At 30.8% G+C, this 19,848-nt stretch overlaps 1 long non-coding RNA gene across 1 annotated transcript; it reads right to left on the bottom strand.

Annotated features, from left to right (window-relative positions):
• Positions 1-1,121: 1,121 nt before the first annotated feature.
• LOC143059726 (uncharacterized) lies at positions 1,122-5,901 on the bottom strand. The gene is made up of 3 exons (XR_012973579.1): positions 5,792-5,901; positions 2,796-2,823; positions 1,122-1,645 (listed from the first exon to the last, which is right to left on the bottom strand). It is a non-coding gene; the product is annotated as an uncharacterized LOC143059726 (long non-coding RNA).
• Positions 5,902-19,848: the final 13,947 nt, after the last annotated feature.

Genomic DNA, 19,848 nt, shown 5'->3' with positions numbered 1-19,848 from the left:
GTGTAGGTCTGTTGACATGTCCTTTCGTGATCTTACGGTAATGACCATGTAGCATATTAGATTTGTAAAATAATTGAATAAATGTTTATTTTTAAAGGATAATTGGCCAATATAAATAAGACGATGTGGTATGAGTGTCAGTGCGACAACACTCCATCCAACTCATAATGTATAAAATGTTAACAATTATTGGCCAAAATCGGCCTATAACACAGGATGACATCGAACAGCAAGTTATAAAGTGCCCCAAAAAACTAGTGTCAATAATTATAACAAACGAACGATCTCACTTATATAAAAAAAGAGATACACACCTACAAAAGACACCTACAAAAGGCAACATTTTAAGAAAAGGTTCCTGACCTATAACAGGTGGATACAAGGGCAGTAAGTTTAACGTTTGAATCAGCGCAAATCTTCACCCTAACCTTGGAAAACATTGAAACATAACAATATAAAAGCCACATCATAAAGTTAAATAAGTTTGTATGTAGGAATTTCAGGGCCGAAACAAATGAAAAACGTAATCTAAGATAAAAACCCAAACCGGATTGAAAATGCGGTTACAAAAATATTGGTCTAAAAAGACAATTTTGAATTTACCATTATAGTGAACATTTAATCTTAGTACTTCAGTGTTCCAGCAGTAACCTGCAAATGGTGATTTGTCCTCTAGTTGATACACCTCGGCGTGTGTTCTTTATTATTACTTCTGTGTTTCGACTACTTGAAGGGGTCATACAACAATGTTATACATTTATTTGCATTCCTATTAACTATGAGTATCAGTTTATTTTTTTCGAATATTATAATTGTCATCTAAATTTGAATATAAACCGACTGCTAAAAGATTGAATATCGAATATAGAAAAATGAACCGGCTGTTAACTTCCCATTCATAAGTAAAGCTACTGTGAGTCATTTTACAAACAGGTAAACACAATCTAAACTAATGTTTTTTGTGTAGTGAAATTGTTTTACAACACAGCATAGGTAGATATATAGTTTTGTAAGAAACTTAGCATTTGTTTAAAACAGGCAAATAAATAAAATTCTTCACACTTTTGAGAACCACAGTTTTTTTTTTTTTTTTTTTTTTTTTTTTTGTATGGCTATTTCAATATATCAAATCCAGCTAAACTTCATTTTATCCTATTATGCATCCTCATTTCAATAGAAAATTTGATTTAAATATATATTCATATATTTAAGTACGTGATATGTTATATCTCTAAATACCACACACCTCTAGTCAGTAATTATAGTGTAAATTAATAAAATTAAATTGTTTATAACTAGTTGAATGATACATGAGATATTGTAATCACAAAACAATTCTTTAGTTTAAACACCTTTGAACGTGCGTCATACGGAAATTAATAGCATTGCCAAAATGTCCAGAGGCAGTTAAGTTGTTCAAAAGGTACCCTTGATAATGCTCCATGTGTAATTCCTGGTACTGCTTAAGAAATTGTATTCTTCCGTTATTTTTATCCCAGTAGCCATTTACGTTAAACAAATGGTCGTAATGAAATCCACGACCTTTAATTATCCCTCCAGCACAATCTAACTCTGTAGTGAATTTAAATGCCTGGTTATTTCGTACGTATGATACCTCCCACATTCCAGTCGGTGGAAAATAATTCTAAAATTTAAGATTACACAACTCGTTTATATAAAATTTAAAGTTGTAAATGCATTTGTTTTAAATCTGGTATATCATCAAAACGGTTTTGTTAACATTTTTAAATCATCTTAGCGTGAACCTCTGATCACGTGTTTGTTGCAATAATTGTCTATCCTTTATTGTTTGTTTGTTAATTGCATTGTTTCACATCTAGCTAATTTATGATATTTGATAGCTCCATCTTCGGTATCTGATGTTTTTATTGTGTAAATATCCATCTCCCGACATACTTGTCGTTTGGTTTATGCTTAAAAGGCATCGCTTCAGTGGAAAATAAATACAGGTTGTATACTTCGAATCTGGCGATGGAGAAGTGACTAAGAGCATTATACTAATGACATGGTTTAAAGATAAAATGCATGTATTCAAGTTGTTTACTGAGTTAATCCGAGAAAATATACATGCATTACATATGTACGTTATTAATCACACATTTTAAAATTGTGTTCAATTTTGATCATTATGGATAAAAATGTAAAATCACAAAAATACTGAACTCAGAGGATAATCAAATCGGAAAGTTTTTAATCACATGACAAGATATAATGACAAAACACATAAAATGTGTGGGCAACAACTGTCATATTCCTGCTTTGGTACAGGCATTTTCAAATGTAGAAAATAAGGGATTAAACCTGGTTTTATAGCACTAAAACTTTCACTTTGTACGACAGTCTCATCCAATTCTGTTATATTTACAATGATGCGTGAAATAAATAGACATAATAAATGAAATAGTCAAACTATAGGTACAGCAGTCATCATCGTGTTGCGATTTTAAAAGAAACAAATTAACAAAGCACAAAAGCACCTATCAAATCTAACACATGCATTGCTTCGCGTGTCTGACGTTAGAAAATGTATACGTCACATATTTTTGTCGTTCAATGTTTATACAAACAATTTAAAAATTTGAATAAACTATGACAAATCATATAGTATCGACAAAACTTATCTTTAAAGAAGCATAATATATACAAGAAAACACAAATGTAAAACACAAAGAACAGGTGTGGGTCTTGAATTTGTTTAATCTACAATATCATAGCATCAAATAAGTAAATGATACATATAAAATCTACATACTTCAGTATATTATTATACTTACAACCATTTTATACAGAACCTTCTTTTACCTGTCAAATGAAAACAAATAAGTATAATGATGTGGTCTTTGAAATACAAATTTTGCTATTTTAGATATCAATACGCGGGCATCGATCAGCTAACAATCAGTCAAGTTCGGGTCAAACCCAAGTGACGATTTTTTTAGCTTTATAGTAAAAATCGTTTATTGATCGGACGGATCAGACGGATCGGATGAATAAACCTTTCTGATAGTTAAAACTCAACTTTGTCGAATCATAGTAATTAAATGTCAAAGTACGACATTGCTCACAACGAACAGCAAACTATAAAGAGCAACACAAAATAGTTGTAGCGATCTTAATACCACAACTTCTCAAAAACATTTTGTTTAATACGATCGGTTACTTCATCTATGATTTCTGTACAAATCATTACATATCTTAAGATTTCTAAGACTTATGATAATGCACGAATGTCGTGTGATTTGCCTAAATAGATTAACGCTCCCGAAAATGCGATTGGAAAACAACCTTATGTCATGAAGTTCATTGAAAAACTTATCTCTGCAAATGATATACAACCTTTTGACATGAAATAAATGGATATGAAACGATGAAACATTTGAGCACAGAAAACGTCTTACATTCATTTTAGTTTTTTTCCTAATTAATCGTTGATTATTAACTCTAAATGTAAAATGATATTTCCCTTTGTGTGTTACTTTAAACATATTTTATTTCAAAAAATCATGTACATGACATACACATATAAATACAGTGATACAATATTACAAAGGGATTAGGAAACAAGGTTTCCCTTATATTATACCGTCTCCCGGAAGAAAAAAGATAAAGGGAAATAACTGCAAATAAAAAAGTTGATTTTTTTTTCGTCAGATCTTTCCTATATATATATGTACCGGCGGCGGAGTGTGTTTACAGGACTTTGTCAAGACTGTCTCACCCAATTACGATCCTAATCATGCACGGAGGACTATAAGCCAAAACGCTTCGAATCTACCAAAAATTGTTGTACTTGTTTAAACACGAGTAGATTTTCCTCTTGATTGAGGTTATTGCAGCCAAATAGAAGTGTTTCTATATTGTATGGGAACGGAATTTTTTCTATCGTACGTTTTCGGACAAGGGAGTAATTATTACACTCGAGAAGAAAATGCTTACTGCTCTTGATTCTACCACAGGTACAGTTTTTACTTTCTATAAGATTTCTCTTAAATAAATGTTCATTCAGATTACTACAATTCAACCGAAGTCTGGCATGAAGTATTTGTCCTTTCCTGTCTCCATAAAAATAATAATTTGGTATTTTACTTACATTTTGATTAAGGTAACGTTCAAGTGTAAACTTAGATGGACTTAGTCTGGTATCGTCCGGAATAGCATTCCAGGATCGAATAACTGAGGGAAGAAAAGATTTCTGGTAAAATGCAGTTCTACACTTTATATGTTGCGTGTCATTCGTTCGTCTTGTGTCATAATTATGAATATTAAACAATTGCTGAGGGATAATATCGCTTAACTAATCAGGGGTTTTGTTATGAAACATTTCATGAAATTTTATAATTTTGTGTTTTTTACGTCTTTCTGATAGTAACTCCCATCCTGTTTCGTCGTGTGTTAAAAGCATATTTGCTACAATATGCCTTGTTATATAAAATATACAAATCAATGACACACATAGACGTTTGTTTTTGTGTTGATGTTTAAAAATGTTATGAATGAGGAAGACACGATAATTTAATTCGATATGTAACGGGATAGATTAATTAGACTTTTACAGTTTTAGAATACGGACAATACGTAGAAACAAAATTACTGACATATTTATTGATATTCACTAATTAACCTTATATTTAATATGTACTAGAACACACCCGTGATATCGCGGGTCCGTGACTGATTAAAGTATAAAACTATGCGTTAGCCTTTTTTTAGTGTTGGTATTTTCATCTGATAAAGTCATGCCGATTATAATATGCACAGTTTTCTCTGCTTTCAAAATCGTCCGGTGTGAACATGTCGACCTGGAACTGATCAATTTATGATTGGTAATACTAATTATTTAGAAAACAAAAGGGCCTTGAATGGTGTATTTATTAATCAGCAGCATTGTCCTATATTAGTTATAAATAAATTTGAATTCCTTGATTCGCTGTTTTACGTCATGCCGGCTAATAAATTAAAAACTGTAACTTTACGCCTTATTTTATGTCTCGATTTTTATTATTCGTATTGTCATCTTAGAAAGTCATACTGATTAAAACACTACAATAGGGAACAATGTGACAATGATTGAAGTTATTAGTGTCAACCCTGTGATTATAACCCGTGTATATAGCAAAATCCTAGATACACCGTTTGGTGGTGCTCCTGTCAGAAGCGGAACGTACAGATAGGGTAATAGGTATCAGATGAATATACTATTGGTATCAGTATCGGATTCGACCCGGAACTTGTTAATTATTGGCAATATTAATTATATGGAAAACAAAAGGGTCTGGAGTGGTGTAATTTTTAATCAACACCATTGTCCTATATAAGCTATTCATAAAGTTGAATTCTTTGATTTGTCGTTTTTACCCCATGATGGTTGACAAATTAGACCTCGTTATTTTAGTATTATAGATTCGTTAAGAAGGTCTTGCCTACTAATGAAGCATCTATGTGATGGTCAAACAATTGCAAACACTCGTCAAGAATAGTTATATATGTTTTAGGGGATTTACATAGACAGTAAACCAACTCAATTAATAAAAGAATGATGCATCTGAACAAACACACTGTTAAACATACCTATTTAACATGATGGATCAAGTTTCAACTGATTTGCTTTGCAAAATTAAATCATCATTTATAAGATTCCGTTAGTATAAAAAAAGCGGTCAAATTTTTATATAAAACTTACACGATATTGATTGATAACTAATATAAACATGAGAAAATGGAAGGTATATACGTGGAATGTAGAAAGGCTGTTATCGTAGTGTAACCTTACCGATGTCTACAATGAATTTTCTTCTCCACAGAAGCGACATTTCCTAAATAAACTATAAAACAATTAAAGTTAATACCTACATAATACTTTTAAATGTACACTGTTTAGAAGGAAATTACCTTATCACAAACATTGACACACTCCAGTTAATTTTAATACTTCTCCAATTAAATCATGTGACATATAATATTCTTATTTGTATTATGTAATAATTCAACGTGAATGCAAATAGAGTTTATACCACTGCATCGATTGTTATACGTTATATCCCCGCGTTAAAATTGAGGTATCTGAAGGGTAAACGAAAGGCGATGAATATTAAAGGGATGTTGGGAAATGTAAGAAATGATGTGATTTCTCTTTGATGCGTCTTCATACCTTGTCTGGTTAAAAGAAGCATCTTCGAATACAAAGTTAGGTTCATGGTGCTGCTTGTAAACCATTTTTTGAATTGAATAAGATAAACCAGTACGAATCACAGACAGTAATTAACTTATACTTTTGAACACATGGTCCCTTTGTTAAAAAATATACATGAAAAATGTGGCAGCATCTGTTTGGAGGTTCATACAATTCCAATTAAAATAGAATTGCAGTTAGTTTGCATTTTCAAATGTCCATATGTGTCAGTATTATATTTATTGGTTTCCCAAGGATTTAAATAATATCATTACGTTCTATGTGGACTTCGTGAATGCTATTAATGATTTTATAAAAAGGGTGTATTGAAATGCAATCAAACCTGTAACCCTTATAATTTTTTTTTAAAAAAGAAGCAAAAGATACGATAGGTAAAGGCAAGCTCAGTAACACAACAGCAGAATGAGCAACCTGAACCAAATAAAAAAGCGGGGGTTAAAACAACATCACGACGAATTGGTTTTTTTTAGTTAGTTTTATTCAGATTTTAATTTTAATTTTACAGTAATTTTAACTTATAATGTATACTCGTTTCCCTTTTTTCTCATTTCACCAAGCATCAGAACTAAAAGTTACATAATCTCTTTAAGCTACCAATCAATCATATTACACCCACACACATCAGTTAACACGTAGAGAAACGTAATATATTCGATCTTTTGTTAGTGTCAATAAGAGGCCATAGGCTATGTAGATATAGTTGTTTCAGGAACATCAAAAGTTAGACAAAATCAATGATATTTTCAAACTTATAAATGCGCGAGAAACATATAACTATTTTGCAAAGAATAAGAAAACAAAAAATGTAATGACAAACAAGATATCCTACAACACAACAGTCTTATGTAGACGAAACGCGCATGTGGCGTACTAAATTATATACCTGGTACCTTTCATAACTATTACACCACTGGGTCGATGCCACTGCTGGTGGACGTTTCGTCCCCGAGGGTATCACCAGCCCAGTAGTTAACACTTCGGTGTTGACATGAATATCAATAGTGTGGTCACATTTTTATAAATTTCCTGTTTACAAAACTTTGAATTTTTCGAAAAAATATTTCTTAATTGAAAATCGACGATAATTGTCGTTTGTTTTAACGGATGTTCTGGTACTAAACAGAAAACCCTGGACGACTTTTTTGAACTTTTGGTCGTGGATGATGTTGAACTTTGTACTTGTTTTGGCTTTCACACTTTTGTATCTGGGCGTCATTAGTAAGTCTTGTTTGACAAAAAATTCACTTCTGGCGTATTAAATTTTAAACCTGGTGCCTTTTGTTAGCTATTATTCGTGTGTTTCTTTGTCAATTGTGTTTTCCTATTTATTTGTATTGTAGTCCTGTAATGTTGTGTTGTCATTTGAATGTTATATTTAACATTGCCATAAAAGACGGAGGTTTGGCATGCCACAAAACCAGGTTCAACCCAACAATAGTTTTTTTAAAACATAACCTGTACCAAGTCAGGAATATGATCATTGTTATATTATAGTTCGTTTTTGTGTTTGTTGCATTTTATGTTGTGTTTCTTTTGTGTCGTTTGTTTCCTCTTATATTTGAGTATGAATTCACATTATTATGAGATGTTTCACGGTACTTTTCTATCCCAAATTCATGTATTTAGTTTTGATGTTATATTTGTTATTCTCATCGGAGTTTGTCTAATGCTTAGTTCGATCCTGTGGATGTTTCATTTTAATGTTGTGTCGTCATTCTCTTATATTTAAGCGTTTCCTTCAGTTTTGGTTTGTGACCCGGATTTGTTTTTTTTTTCTATCGATTTATGAGTTTTGAACATTGGTATACTACTATTGCCTTTATTCATGTTTGTCTGAGCGTCACTGATGATTTGTATGTAGACGAAACGCGCGTCTGGCGTACTAAATTATAATCCTGGTACCTTTGATAACTATATCAACTTCTGAACAGCACAAAATTCACTAAAATACCGTGTTTGATTTTAAAATTGGCATCTATTATCATGTACGCTCAAGCAAGGCAAACCTATATTTTGTAGATCATTTAAATATTAGCTACTTCTGACATTAGAAGCTATATTACTACTTCCCTCTTCAAAACATAAGTGTGCATGTAATACTCCACAGTGCTTAAACTATACTAGAATAAGTTAAAACAGAACAAACAAGAATGAGACCCCAGTACACGGCTGTGCCATCCGAACTATCATTTTCTATGTTTAATGGACCGTAAAAATGGAAGAAAAAACTATAATTTGGCATTACAATTAGAAAGATCATATCATAGGGAACATGTGTACTAAGTGTCAAGTTCATTGAACTTCCAACGTCATCAAACAATACCTCGACCAAACATTTTAACCTAAAGCGGGACAGACAGATGGACGAACGGAAGAACAAACGAGTGAACGAAGGAACGAACAGACGAACAAACGAACAGATGAACGAACGAACAGAAGGACGCACAGACCAGAAAACATAATGACCACACATAGGGAATACAAATAATTTGGTTTGTAGCATTTACCTGCACTGTACTAATCATATCGTACATCTCTCAATTATAAACAATCCTAATAATTGATGCCCGAACAATTTATGTCTTTTTATTCCTGGTAACAAATGTAATTTTAATGAATGAAAAACAACCTGTACATTAATTATATATATAACACAAAAACATGGCTTATAATCGTCACATTTGTAATGTTTAGTAATCTTAAGAATATGCATAAGATGTTTGAAGTTTTAACATTGACATGCCTGCAGCGCGGGTTACTGCATGCAGTATGAAATCAATTTGTTTTTGTCAGTTTTTGGCACTCATTTGTTTCTATAAAACAAAAACAAAATCATTTTAAGTTGATAACGATTATTTTAATATGATTTACAAAAATAATAGATGGCTTAGATTAATTCAGAGAGTTAGAAACTTATGGTGGTTAGAATCTCAGAATATAATAAAAACAAAACGGCACACTCACCACATGCGATATAAACATTAAATAAACTGATGTGGGAATGTATACTTCTATAATTTAGATGTCTTCTTCGACAGGAACAAACACTTTATCAAAATAAGTTTGAAGGAATGTGATTCCATCAAAACAGGTACACAACTATATCATACGCCAGTGAAAACGGCAAAGGAGTTCTTACATGAGAATAGTATCGATATCGTGTGAATCCTTTGTCACAGTCATCCACTGGACATAATCGATGTTATAAAGATTTTTGATTAACCCCCACCAATATAGTTCTATTCTAAAAATGCATGATTTATGCATATTATATATTTATGTATAATCAGCTGAAATGATTTTCATAAAAGCAGTACCAGAATTTGATTCCTTTAACTTCTTCAGGTCCATTTATTTGATATACAATTCCAGAGGGAAAACATATTCTAGAACGAAGAACATGATTTTCGTAAACTCCACTATTTGAATTGTTGTATCATTATCATTATCTACTAGATAGCTTTAAATCAGATCTTGATATTCCTGTTTTTTTTCTGAAACTTGAGATTAGCAAAAATCAAAGAGATCTATTTTATTACAATACTTACATTGTATATACATAAACATTTGAAGAGTCAATAATTTGACAACCGGAATTTTCAATCAGATATGTTCATGATAAACCACATCTGCAACATACGTGGTCATATTAAACAGAACTGTTTAAAGATGAATAATAACATTTGAATGTACAAATCACTTTAATATGAACATACATGTCTGTCACGTTTTTTTTTTTTTGGGAGGTTTTTCTTTTTTTGGTAAATCGTTTTGTTACAAGTTATACCGTTAATTTTCTCAATTGCTTGTTTCATCTTTTACATGTCGGGAAATTTTATAGCCATATGGTATGTGTTAATATTAGTGTTAAAGACCGGACGGTTCCTCATAACTGTTTAATCGATACTCGTATCACATCTTTTTTATAATGTGTACTTTCTTTTTAATAATAATATCAGTTCTCAAAGGTCTCATTAGTCAGTTGTTAGAGACAATATTGTCCGTTTATAAATTAATAAATCATAAAGAAACTTCAGTTTTAACTTCGAAATGTTACTCCTAATCAATATTGAATTGTATATATATCGTGCTTTTAGTCATCGGCATGCAGTTTTGCTGATGCAATTATATCAAGAAAAGTGTGTCGAACGCATTAATTTTATGCCGAATTGTTTTCGTTTTACAAACCAGCACATGTACACAATGGAATTAAATGAAATACACAGTGATGTATTATGCTGTGCTAGTGTAAAGTTTACAATAGCAACTCATATTTGAAGTCAGTTTCATGTCATTGTATTGATGTATAAATGGAACTCCTATACACGTATCAAGTAAATACATAAATGATGAAAAGATATTTACTCACCGTTGAAAGTCCGTGCAGGCCGAAATTTATAATTGCTCTTAAAAATCTTTTACATATAATTGTATAGTTCTTTAAAGCAAAAACAATGATAATACAATTTCTGGATTATACACATTTATACTAAGATTAAGTAATTCATTGATAGAAAGATACATCATCGAATATAAAAAAAAAATACACTTTGAATAACTTACGATTCTGCAATTATCATGATTATAATAATATGAACCATAATACGAATAAAAGGAAAATGAAGCATTTAATATTTGTTAATAAACCTAGACCGCACAGTCAAAAAGATTTTATCAGCGGTTTGTTAGAATGCAGAACAAAATATTGTAGGATATAAACATACTAATAGTATAGATGTGCATTTGAAAGCACTGTTTTCCAGATAAATTTTCTATAGTGAGACTTATTCCTGTTTTTGTAAATATAGATAACTTAAGTGCAGTTCAGTAAATACATAAGCTAATTGCGTATATTTCCCTATTATGGCTCTTTTTTTATCGAGTATGGTTACCATTGTGGGTAAATTATGCGTATATGAATTATGCGTCACTTTTTTAATGAAGCACCTTTTAATTTGAAGTGCGTATGATTTCCTCATTTCTTCTTCGTTTTTGTGTAAATGAACCACTGGTTTTCCTTTCCGTTGTATTGCGTTTTCACAGTAGAGGTTTACCAATACGTTTATTCTTTATAGATCAGGTAATAAACAGTAACAAAAGAAACTTCATATATCGATTAGTATCAACATCAAAGCGAAAGCAGCACCCAATAGTAAAAACAATTTTTTACAAACATGCATATTGTAATAACTAAAAGTAAAAATCCGTACAATGCCATATCCATCAAAACATGACAATATTCAAATTTCTAGTGTTTGTTAATCTTTCACAAATAAAAATTAAATTAAAGACATGATTTGTTTTTTCGAAAACATTAAATACATGCATCTTTCATTTCAAAAACCTCTATTGCATTGTGCATTTAATCATCTATTCTTATTAAGTTTAACATCCAATTCAAGTTCAAATTGATGTAAGTGTTGTAGCAACCATACCTTACTCTCCTTCTTTCATACAAATCTATCGAATTAAATGTATCACCTTTTGTACTTAATTGACATATCCCCCTTGTGGAAAAGGATCTGCTACTATTCCGGAGTTTCTGAAATCCTCCTCCGATGGAATTCGTGCTGCCTAGTTATCTGAATTGTAGTTTGTATTTTTATGGTTTGTCTTTTAATCCTTTTTTTGGCTATTGCCTTGTCGGTTGATTGTCGACTTATAAGATTGAATATCACTTGCTTTCTTTCAACTTTTTGAATGATTATAAAACAACACAATGATATATTCAAGCTAAAAATAATATTTCCTCAAATAGAATTAGATTTAAACCTACCCATTTCGTCATACAAAAGAACACCTAGAGTTTGTGCTGTATCTGTATGTATAACATAGGCTGTTGCTCTTGTGATGATGTGACCTTCAGTAGCTGGTTACCATTGGTACAGTAGATGTTGCTATCATATACATATATGCCTATGCTTGTTTGTGTTTTGTTTGTACTGAATACGTCAATGATATTGGTTCCATTTAGAGATGACGATTTTAGTTCGCCTTTGTCATGTATCATATAGTAAAGTCGCCATCCATTGGTATCTGATATGAAAATTATGTCTACACTAACGATGCATTCATCATAGTTTTGATACTACATGAGCTATTTAAGATCAAAGTCACATACATGTCTTTGGGTTTTAAAATTTGTTCTAACTTAATATTGTATATAAGCATTTCTTGACTAAAGGATAAGATATTGCTCAAAATACGGAAAGTGAAATACCAAAGGAAGACCAGTACAATACATCAATTGACACTTACACTCACTTAAAAACGCTACATTGGGGCTTATCCAAAAGAACAGCACTATACATTGTTCTTCGCATTTATTTAGTTAATATGAAAATGTTGAGTAATTCATGAATCCATTGCTATATATTACAAAATACTAACGTAGTGTAATATAATTAGTGTTTAAAATATATCAAATATTAATTCTCAATCATACGTAGCTCACTAAATCATATATTTTGGCAGTAAAAAGACAAATGAAAGACCCAAATCTGTTTCTTTAAAAGTTACTTCTTGAGTATACGTGTAAACTCAAAACAATGTCGATCATTTACGTCAAATCTCTAAATCATTAGGGATATTACATGCATTGCCAATTATATTTCATATCATGTTCATAATATAATCATAGAAATAGCATACCTATACCCAAACCAGTTACTTCGACTGAACCTATACTTGTCTGTTTTTCGGAGCCATTTAATCTTACTCTCCCTATGTTTCTTGTCGTTCCAAATGTACTGTAATACAGTCATCTGTATTTGAGATAACAAAAAAACAACGCTTAAAATACTCAAAATGAGTAATGGTGTATTTTATATATGTCATGTAAGGAATAATAGTTGATGTATTGTACGTTTAAGATATATTATAAAGATAATACTAATTCCCTTAATTGTCCTTATCAACATTTACATTTGATTTTGTATTTCATTATTCGTATTCATCACTTCTGATTCATCTGACGTCTAGTCTGATACATACACTTTTAGCCATCTTATAAATGGCACCTCTATAATATGACAATCCTTAGGAAACGTGCTTACAGTTTCAGAATAATTGTCACAATTGAATACTTTTTTGTGCGGATAAAATATTTTTGAGTGTTCAGTGAAACATGTGTTTGTTGTTGTTTCTACTCATAGTTAACTATTGCATAATCAAACCTGTTCCGATGATCTATTGTAATAGCATATAGTCTGTCATCTTGCAGTATACATGCTTTGTTAAGCCCCTTAAAATTGCATCTGCAAATCTTTCCTGTGTATAATTCCGTCCAATATACATTTTCGTATAATGGATCAATTACTAGTGAAATTGGTTGCGCTGCAGTTGTCACATTGTCTACTGTGTAAGGTTTGTCTGCTGGATAACGAAATCTGTAAAGTTAAATTTAGAATGTTTAACATTTTATATTCTACAAAGTGCTAAAAATGTAAGAGATACTAACTCCAAGCCGAGTCAATCATTTTTTCTATCAACCTTATATGAATTAGTATTTTTATATAGTTTAATCTGTTAACATAACATGTCTAGTATTACTGGTATATTATCGATTCGATTTGATCAACAAATTAATGTATATTATATGTATCTATGTTTTGAAAGTTTGAGAACGTATTGTGTCTTATTTCTCCCGATTACCTCTCCTTCGCTGCTTACTCCTTACAAATCTGTTTAAGGTCAGAATTAAACCGTATAACGACTTTATCGCACACGAAACTTTTCCTGTCAATTTTGATTAAAATTAAACAATGAAATACAATAACATCAAAATATGGTATCACCTTTAATTGAATACTTGACGTTTTATCATTGATATAAATAGGAATTATATATGTAGGACTCTGAACCGCGATAATACTCCGCGCCGCGATGGTCACGCTGATGAGGGATGGTTTGATGCTGAAGTTTTTTTTCAATCACGCCAAGTGCGATGATAACATTGTAAATTTATCTTGTTGATAGCTACACCCAAGTGCGATAGATAACATAAATCATATGCTCAATTATCTGCATGCTCATGAATTACATGTAATTCTGAATAATGATAATAATGATTACTTTAATAATAGCAATACTACTAATGATACATATAATAGAAATGATAGAATAACAAAAAAATGATAATAAACATAATCAGAATAAACAGAATAATCACTGTAGTTATATTCGTAACTGTAGTAATTTGAAAATATGTCTTATCTGTCAAATATAAAAAAAATGGTCCAAGTACACAGTTATTTCATAGTGCATTTCTTGTAGACAATAAATGGAAATACAAACAAAACACCTGCGCTTTCTCAATAATATTTTTACAGTGTGTTGTATTTCTATTGGAACAAATTATAGAAAAATTCATTGGCTCTAACTCTTAATATGGACAATTTTATGTCAAGAGGGTCTTGAAATCTTTTGAAAGCTTCCGAAATGCTAATGTTCAACCTTTCTCAGCCAAATCACTACTTTACTTTAATATTCACGAATCAACGTTGTTCACAGTGTAATTGTATCCCCCTTCTTGCTATTTGAGCCATTAAACATGAAGAAATAAAGTTAGAAGGGGTATAACAAAAAATTGGCGAGTAACACACTGTTCACACTAGGGACTATATGTGTGAACAGAAAATCAAGGACGATAACTGTGTACTCGGAGCATAATATAGATTAATAAATTATAACACTAATATGAAAAATAATAATAATTATGATAACAGTTATAATGATGATACTAGTGATAATTATATTGATGAACATAATTAACATAACAAATAATACAAAGATAATAACAAGGAGTTGAACAGTTGTATAACTGAAAAACATATGGAAGTATCTACCTTGATATGACGTCCAAATCATGTCTCGGAAAATAAATATATCCATTTTTATAATCACAATCCAAAGAATATATATTACTTCCCAAATTTGCCAAGAGAACTGATACGCTCTCTGAGCGCAGGTCAATTTCCTTAATTGTATTTTTAGTCGAATATATCAACTTGTTTTGAAAACCTAGAAAGTAAAATAAAATATACATTATTAAACATGTCATATAGTTTGTCTCATTTGATACAGAACAGCAACATACGTAACATTTTGACTGCATCTAACACATTTATGACTTTATAACTTATATATATACTTATCCAACATATGAAATAGATTTGTATTGAATATTTACGTGATAGTGTATGTTTACTTTTTGAAAATAATTGTAATGTACTATATGGCATCGTTAATTCAATAATATCAAATAATAATTTCACACTTCCCGTTTGATTTGACAACATAAAGTTATTGTTGGTTGCATTGGACAGGGGTTGTTCTTGTTGATATGGATAAATCACTCTAAAAGACTCTTCACGTTATCCAGTAATCGATAAGGATTGTCATCATTCCAATTATGTTTCATTGCGTAGTTTAAATGAATAGGAAAGTGGTTTTTTTTTTCTGTTGTATTCCTATGCATTTTAGATTCGAGTTAATTTGGCACAACCTTTTTTGAATTTTGGATCCTCAATGCTCTTCAACTTTGTACTTGTTTGGCTTTATAACTATGTTGATATTAGCGTCATTGATTAGTCTTATGTAGACGAAATGCGCTTCTGGCGTACTAAATTATAATCCTAGTACCTATTGATAACTATTATTGTTGTCATTTCTCTCTCGGTGATTATGTTTTTCACATCGCTTTTACTTTTTTTTTCATGAAGCCAAATTAAATATAATGAACAAATATAAATTTCTTACCTTGCCTAATTAAGCAAACAAAAATTACCAATGCAGACAAGATCAGAACGTAGCATTCCATGTTGATGTTATGTGCAAAACATAGAAGCAAATTAGGCTAAAGGTGATAATTGGATAAGAATTAAAAACTTCTGAAACATAAAATTTGCAAATATGAACGGGTTTGACAGTTTTCAATGGGTATGGCTATACTCAACGTTTTGAAGACCATTTTTTTTCTTTGTCGTGTTACACATGTCAGTAAATAGTTCATAAACACATTTTTTTAGGAAATAGCAAATACACTTCCGTACTGACATGCTTTTGCAGTGAAATGTCATATATATATATAAATAATATGCTTGAAATAAATAAAAAAACTAAGGATCTGTAACCCCATGAACAGTTTACCTAGGTTATATTTGCCAAGACCTTTTGGAATTTTTGCTACTAATGCTCCTGTACTACGTTTTTTTTTATTTGAGTATTATTGGCGAGTATTGTGTAGGCAAAACGCGCGTGAGGTATACAAAATTATCAACAAGTTATATGTCATGATGTTTTTTTCAGTCTTTGTTATCTCTGTGTTTATATAATATAGATTAATATATACATAATATGGGTTTATATTATTTGAACTGAACTACTAGTTCAACATAGAAGTATGAAGTACGTATAAACCATTGTGTGAATGTAAGAAATCGAATAAAAAAGAAAAATTATCTCCATATCAGGGACAATCCTGTTTCTGTATTTTTTTTTATTATTATTTTTTTTACAGTTGTGCCCTTTTGCATCAGTATGACTGGCAAGGAATACATGATGATAGTAAGTAGATAATTATGTGTGCCACATCACCTACAAATGTATGACAGATTCAAAATTATTCAAAATTCGTTTTTGTAAACAACAAACTTTTTCAAAAAGGTATTCAATTAGTTGAATACAGGTTATACATTTTCAGGATATTTCGTTAGCTTATTTATTTCATTTTCATAAAACAAAATGGTGAAACAAAAGGAAAATTCAATAGATAAATATTTTAGTGGTCCTATTATAACAATTGATAGCATATCAAAGTATGGTATTGGTAATGAGCATTTCCATTCCAGAGATTTGTATGTTTTTGATGGGCATACATTATTTGTCTTTATAGGTCATATTAAGAAAACATGATAAGAACGTTGTATTCATATTGTCTGTCATTCAATGATATTTGGATCTATTTGTTTATATTTGTTTTCTTTCTCTTTATTACAATACACTACGTTCAATTATAATTGTATAACGGGGAAATTTTTTCAGGTAACAGATTTTGAATAGCTAATACCAACCGTAGTTTCAAGTAAGCATGTGTAAAATCTGTAACACTGATACAATGTGTGTTTTAAACTAAATGTTTCCTCGTCAAGTTACTTTAAATCAGAGATTTACCTCATTTCTTTCATAACTGTCTTTTGTATAAAATATATTTGTTGTTCTACATCCTTTGTCGTACAAATTAGGTTGACAATTTTAACTGACACGGACTCTTTTGTGTTCGTATTAAACCTAACCGTAGACTTACTATATGCATGAATACATAAATGATGTGAAAATCACAATTACAATGAGACGATAAAGTTGTAAAAATTCTATATCACTGGACACAACTAGAAAAAGAATTTATCTCGAAAGGCCGGATTTAAAAAAAAAAAGAATAAAATAAAATAGTATGTAAATAGTTTACTGCATTAATTATGCAACCAAATAACTCTCCGGTCAAAGAATGACGGTTACACTTGTTGTAAGTTGACTCTTAAGATCTATATGAATTTATAAATTGCTATAATAAACACAATTCAGTACAGAACATAAGAAAACGACAGATAAATGTACCAATGACTTACCAAATTCATCAGCAAAACAGGTGAATGATTTAATTAAGCTTCCACAGGTACTGACAATTATTTCAATTAAATCTGGTTTAACTAAAAAAAAAACCAGGTGATAATATCGAGGCGCTTCAGGGGATTTCCTTGTGTGTCGATCGGTATGTTAAAGCTTAAACATAGGACTAAATTCTATGGCTTTTTTGTTTGATAGTGTTATTGTTATAGTGCTGCTCAAATACAATTCATATAAAAATTAAAACAACTACCAACATGATCATCTAGAGTCAAAAGGAAGTGGTATTTTGTCAATTATATTTTATATACACAAAACACAAACTTTATATAGATTCGCTGGGATTAGTATTACTTAATTACGTGTATGTTTTTTCCTATCAAATCGATGGGTCTTCTATGGGGGAAAACAACCCGAAATATACCAATTTTCAATGAAATTTGTTCCAAGGTATTAAATAATCAACGTTATCAAAGCATTATTTACCCTCATTATAATGCCAATAGCAGTCTTATACAATATTCAATTTATTAAGTAGTTGTCAAGTCTTGATACGTAATGGGAATTTAATACTAGTATACGGTTGTATATTTGAAATAGTCTTAACAGATTTAGGTCAGACACAATAGTTCCGTTTGTTTATTTGACCGAAATACCAGAAAATTCGTTCACCCATAGTTGCTATTATGTGCTCTCTTAATGCCACCTTTATGTTTTTATGTTTATATTGCTATGCCACTCTAAAGTAACCACATATTCTCATTTTTTATATAAAACCGGACAACAACGAAAAAGAAAAGCAACAGTACATAAAACACAACATACAAAACCAAAGAATAAACATAACGAACCTCAATAAAACCTGAAAGGAAACAACCAATGAAGGTATCTAAATCAAAAGGAGTGTGGGTATTTTTTCGTTCTCCTAACTCTACATTTTTTATGGAAAAAAATGCATTGCAAATCTAAAGACGGATAGAATTATACCTAATAACAGGTGTAGAAAAATATCAAATGATTTGCTTGTTCGTGGTAAAAATGTCCAAATACATAGCACCTCCGTTTTATCAAGTTAATGATACTTGTATTTATTTTCATACCCCATGTTTCTTGCTTAAAGCATGCACAGTTACAGAAATATGTTTTGCATACCTGCAAATTGAATTCTTATGTATAAGTTATCTACATAATTGAGTTAGAAATTAGCCATAGCATGTGGTTATACTTAAACCCACAAGACATAAATATCCCACGTTAATATAATAGGTAAAATTGAAAAAAATAGGTTTGTTGGACAGTATATAAACCTGATAATGAATGAGTTTAAAAGATTTGTCCTGTAACACATCATATGGTGTCAGAGTTTCATAAAAGTACCTCTATCTGGTTGGTTCATCATTTGAACCATCTTGACTCCTCTGGTTTGTTACACTGCTGTTATTAAAATGTATCTAAGGTTAAAACATAGTTGTCGAAGGTATCAGGCCTATAATTTGTTACGACAGACGCGCGTTTCGTTTACATAAGACTCATCAATGACGCTCTGATCCAAAAAGTTAGAGAATCAAACAAGTAAACAGTTTAAAAGGATTGAGACTTCCAAAAAAGGTTGTGCTAAATAGGGCTTAGGTAATACATGCCTGGGATAAGAAAAACCTTAGTATTTCGAATAATTTATTCTTTTGCAGACAGTAAATTTATGAAAATGACCATATAATTGATATTCATGTCAACACCGAAGTGCTGACTACTTGGCTGGTTAAACATGTACCCTGGTGATACAAAACGTCTACCAGCAGTGGCATCGACTAAATTTCCTGGATATTTTGATAACACTGAGCTCCCTCTTATTTGTTATATTTACAAGAAATCTACCCGAAATTTGTGTTTAATTATAGTACATTTATGAACCCATTTCCCATGTTATGACAGGAGATCTTAACATCGTTCAAGACCGAGAGTTAAAAAATTCCTCAGTAAAGGACCTAAATATCGTCCCCCGTAAATTATTA

Source organism: Mytilus galloprovincialis, chromosome 14 (assembly GCF_965363235.1).
Source record: "Mytilus galloprovincialis chromosome 14, xbMytGall1.hap1.1, whole genome shotgun sequence".
In the NCBI taxonomy this organism is placed as follows: domain Eukaryota; kingdom Metazoa; phylum Mollusca; class Bivalvia; order Mytilida; family Mytilidae; genus Mytilus; species Mytilus galloprovincialis.
This window is presented reverse-complemented; position numbering and strand designations above follow the sequence as displayed.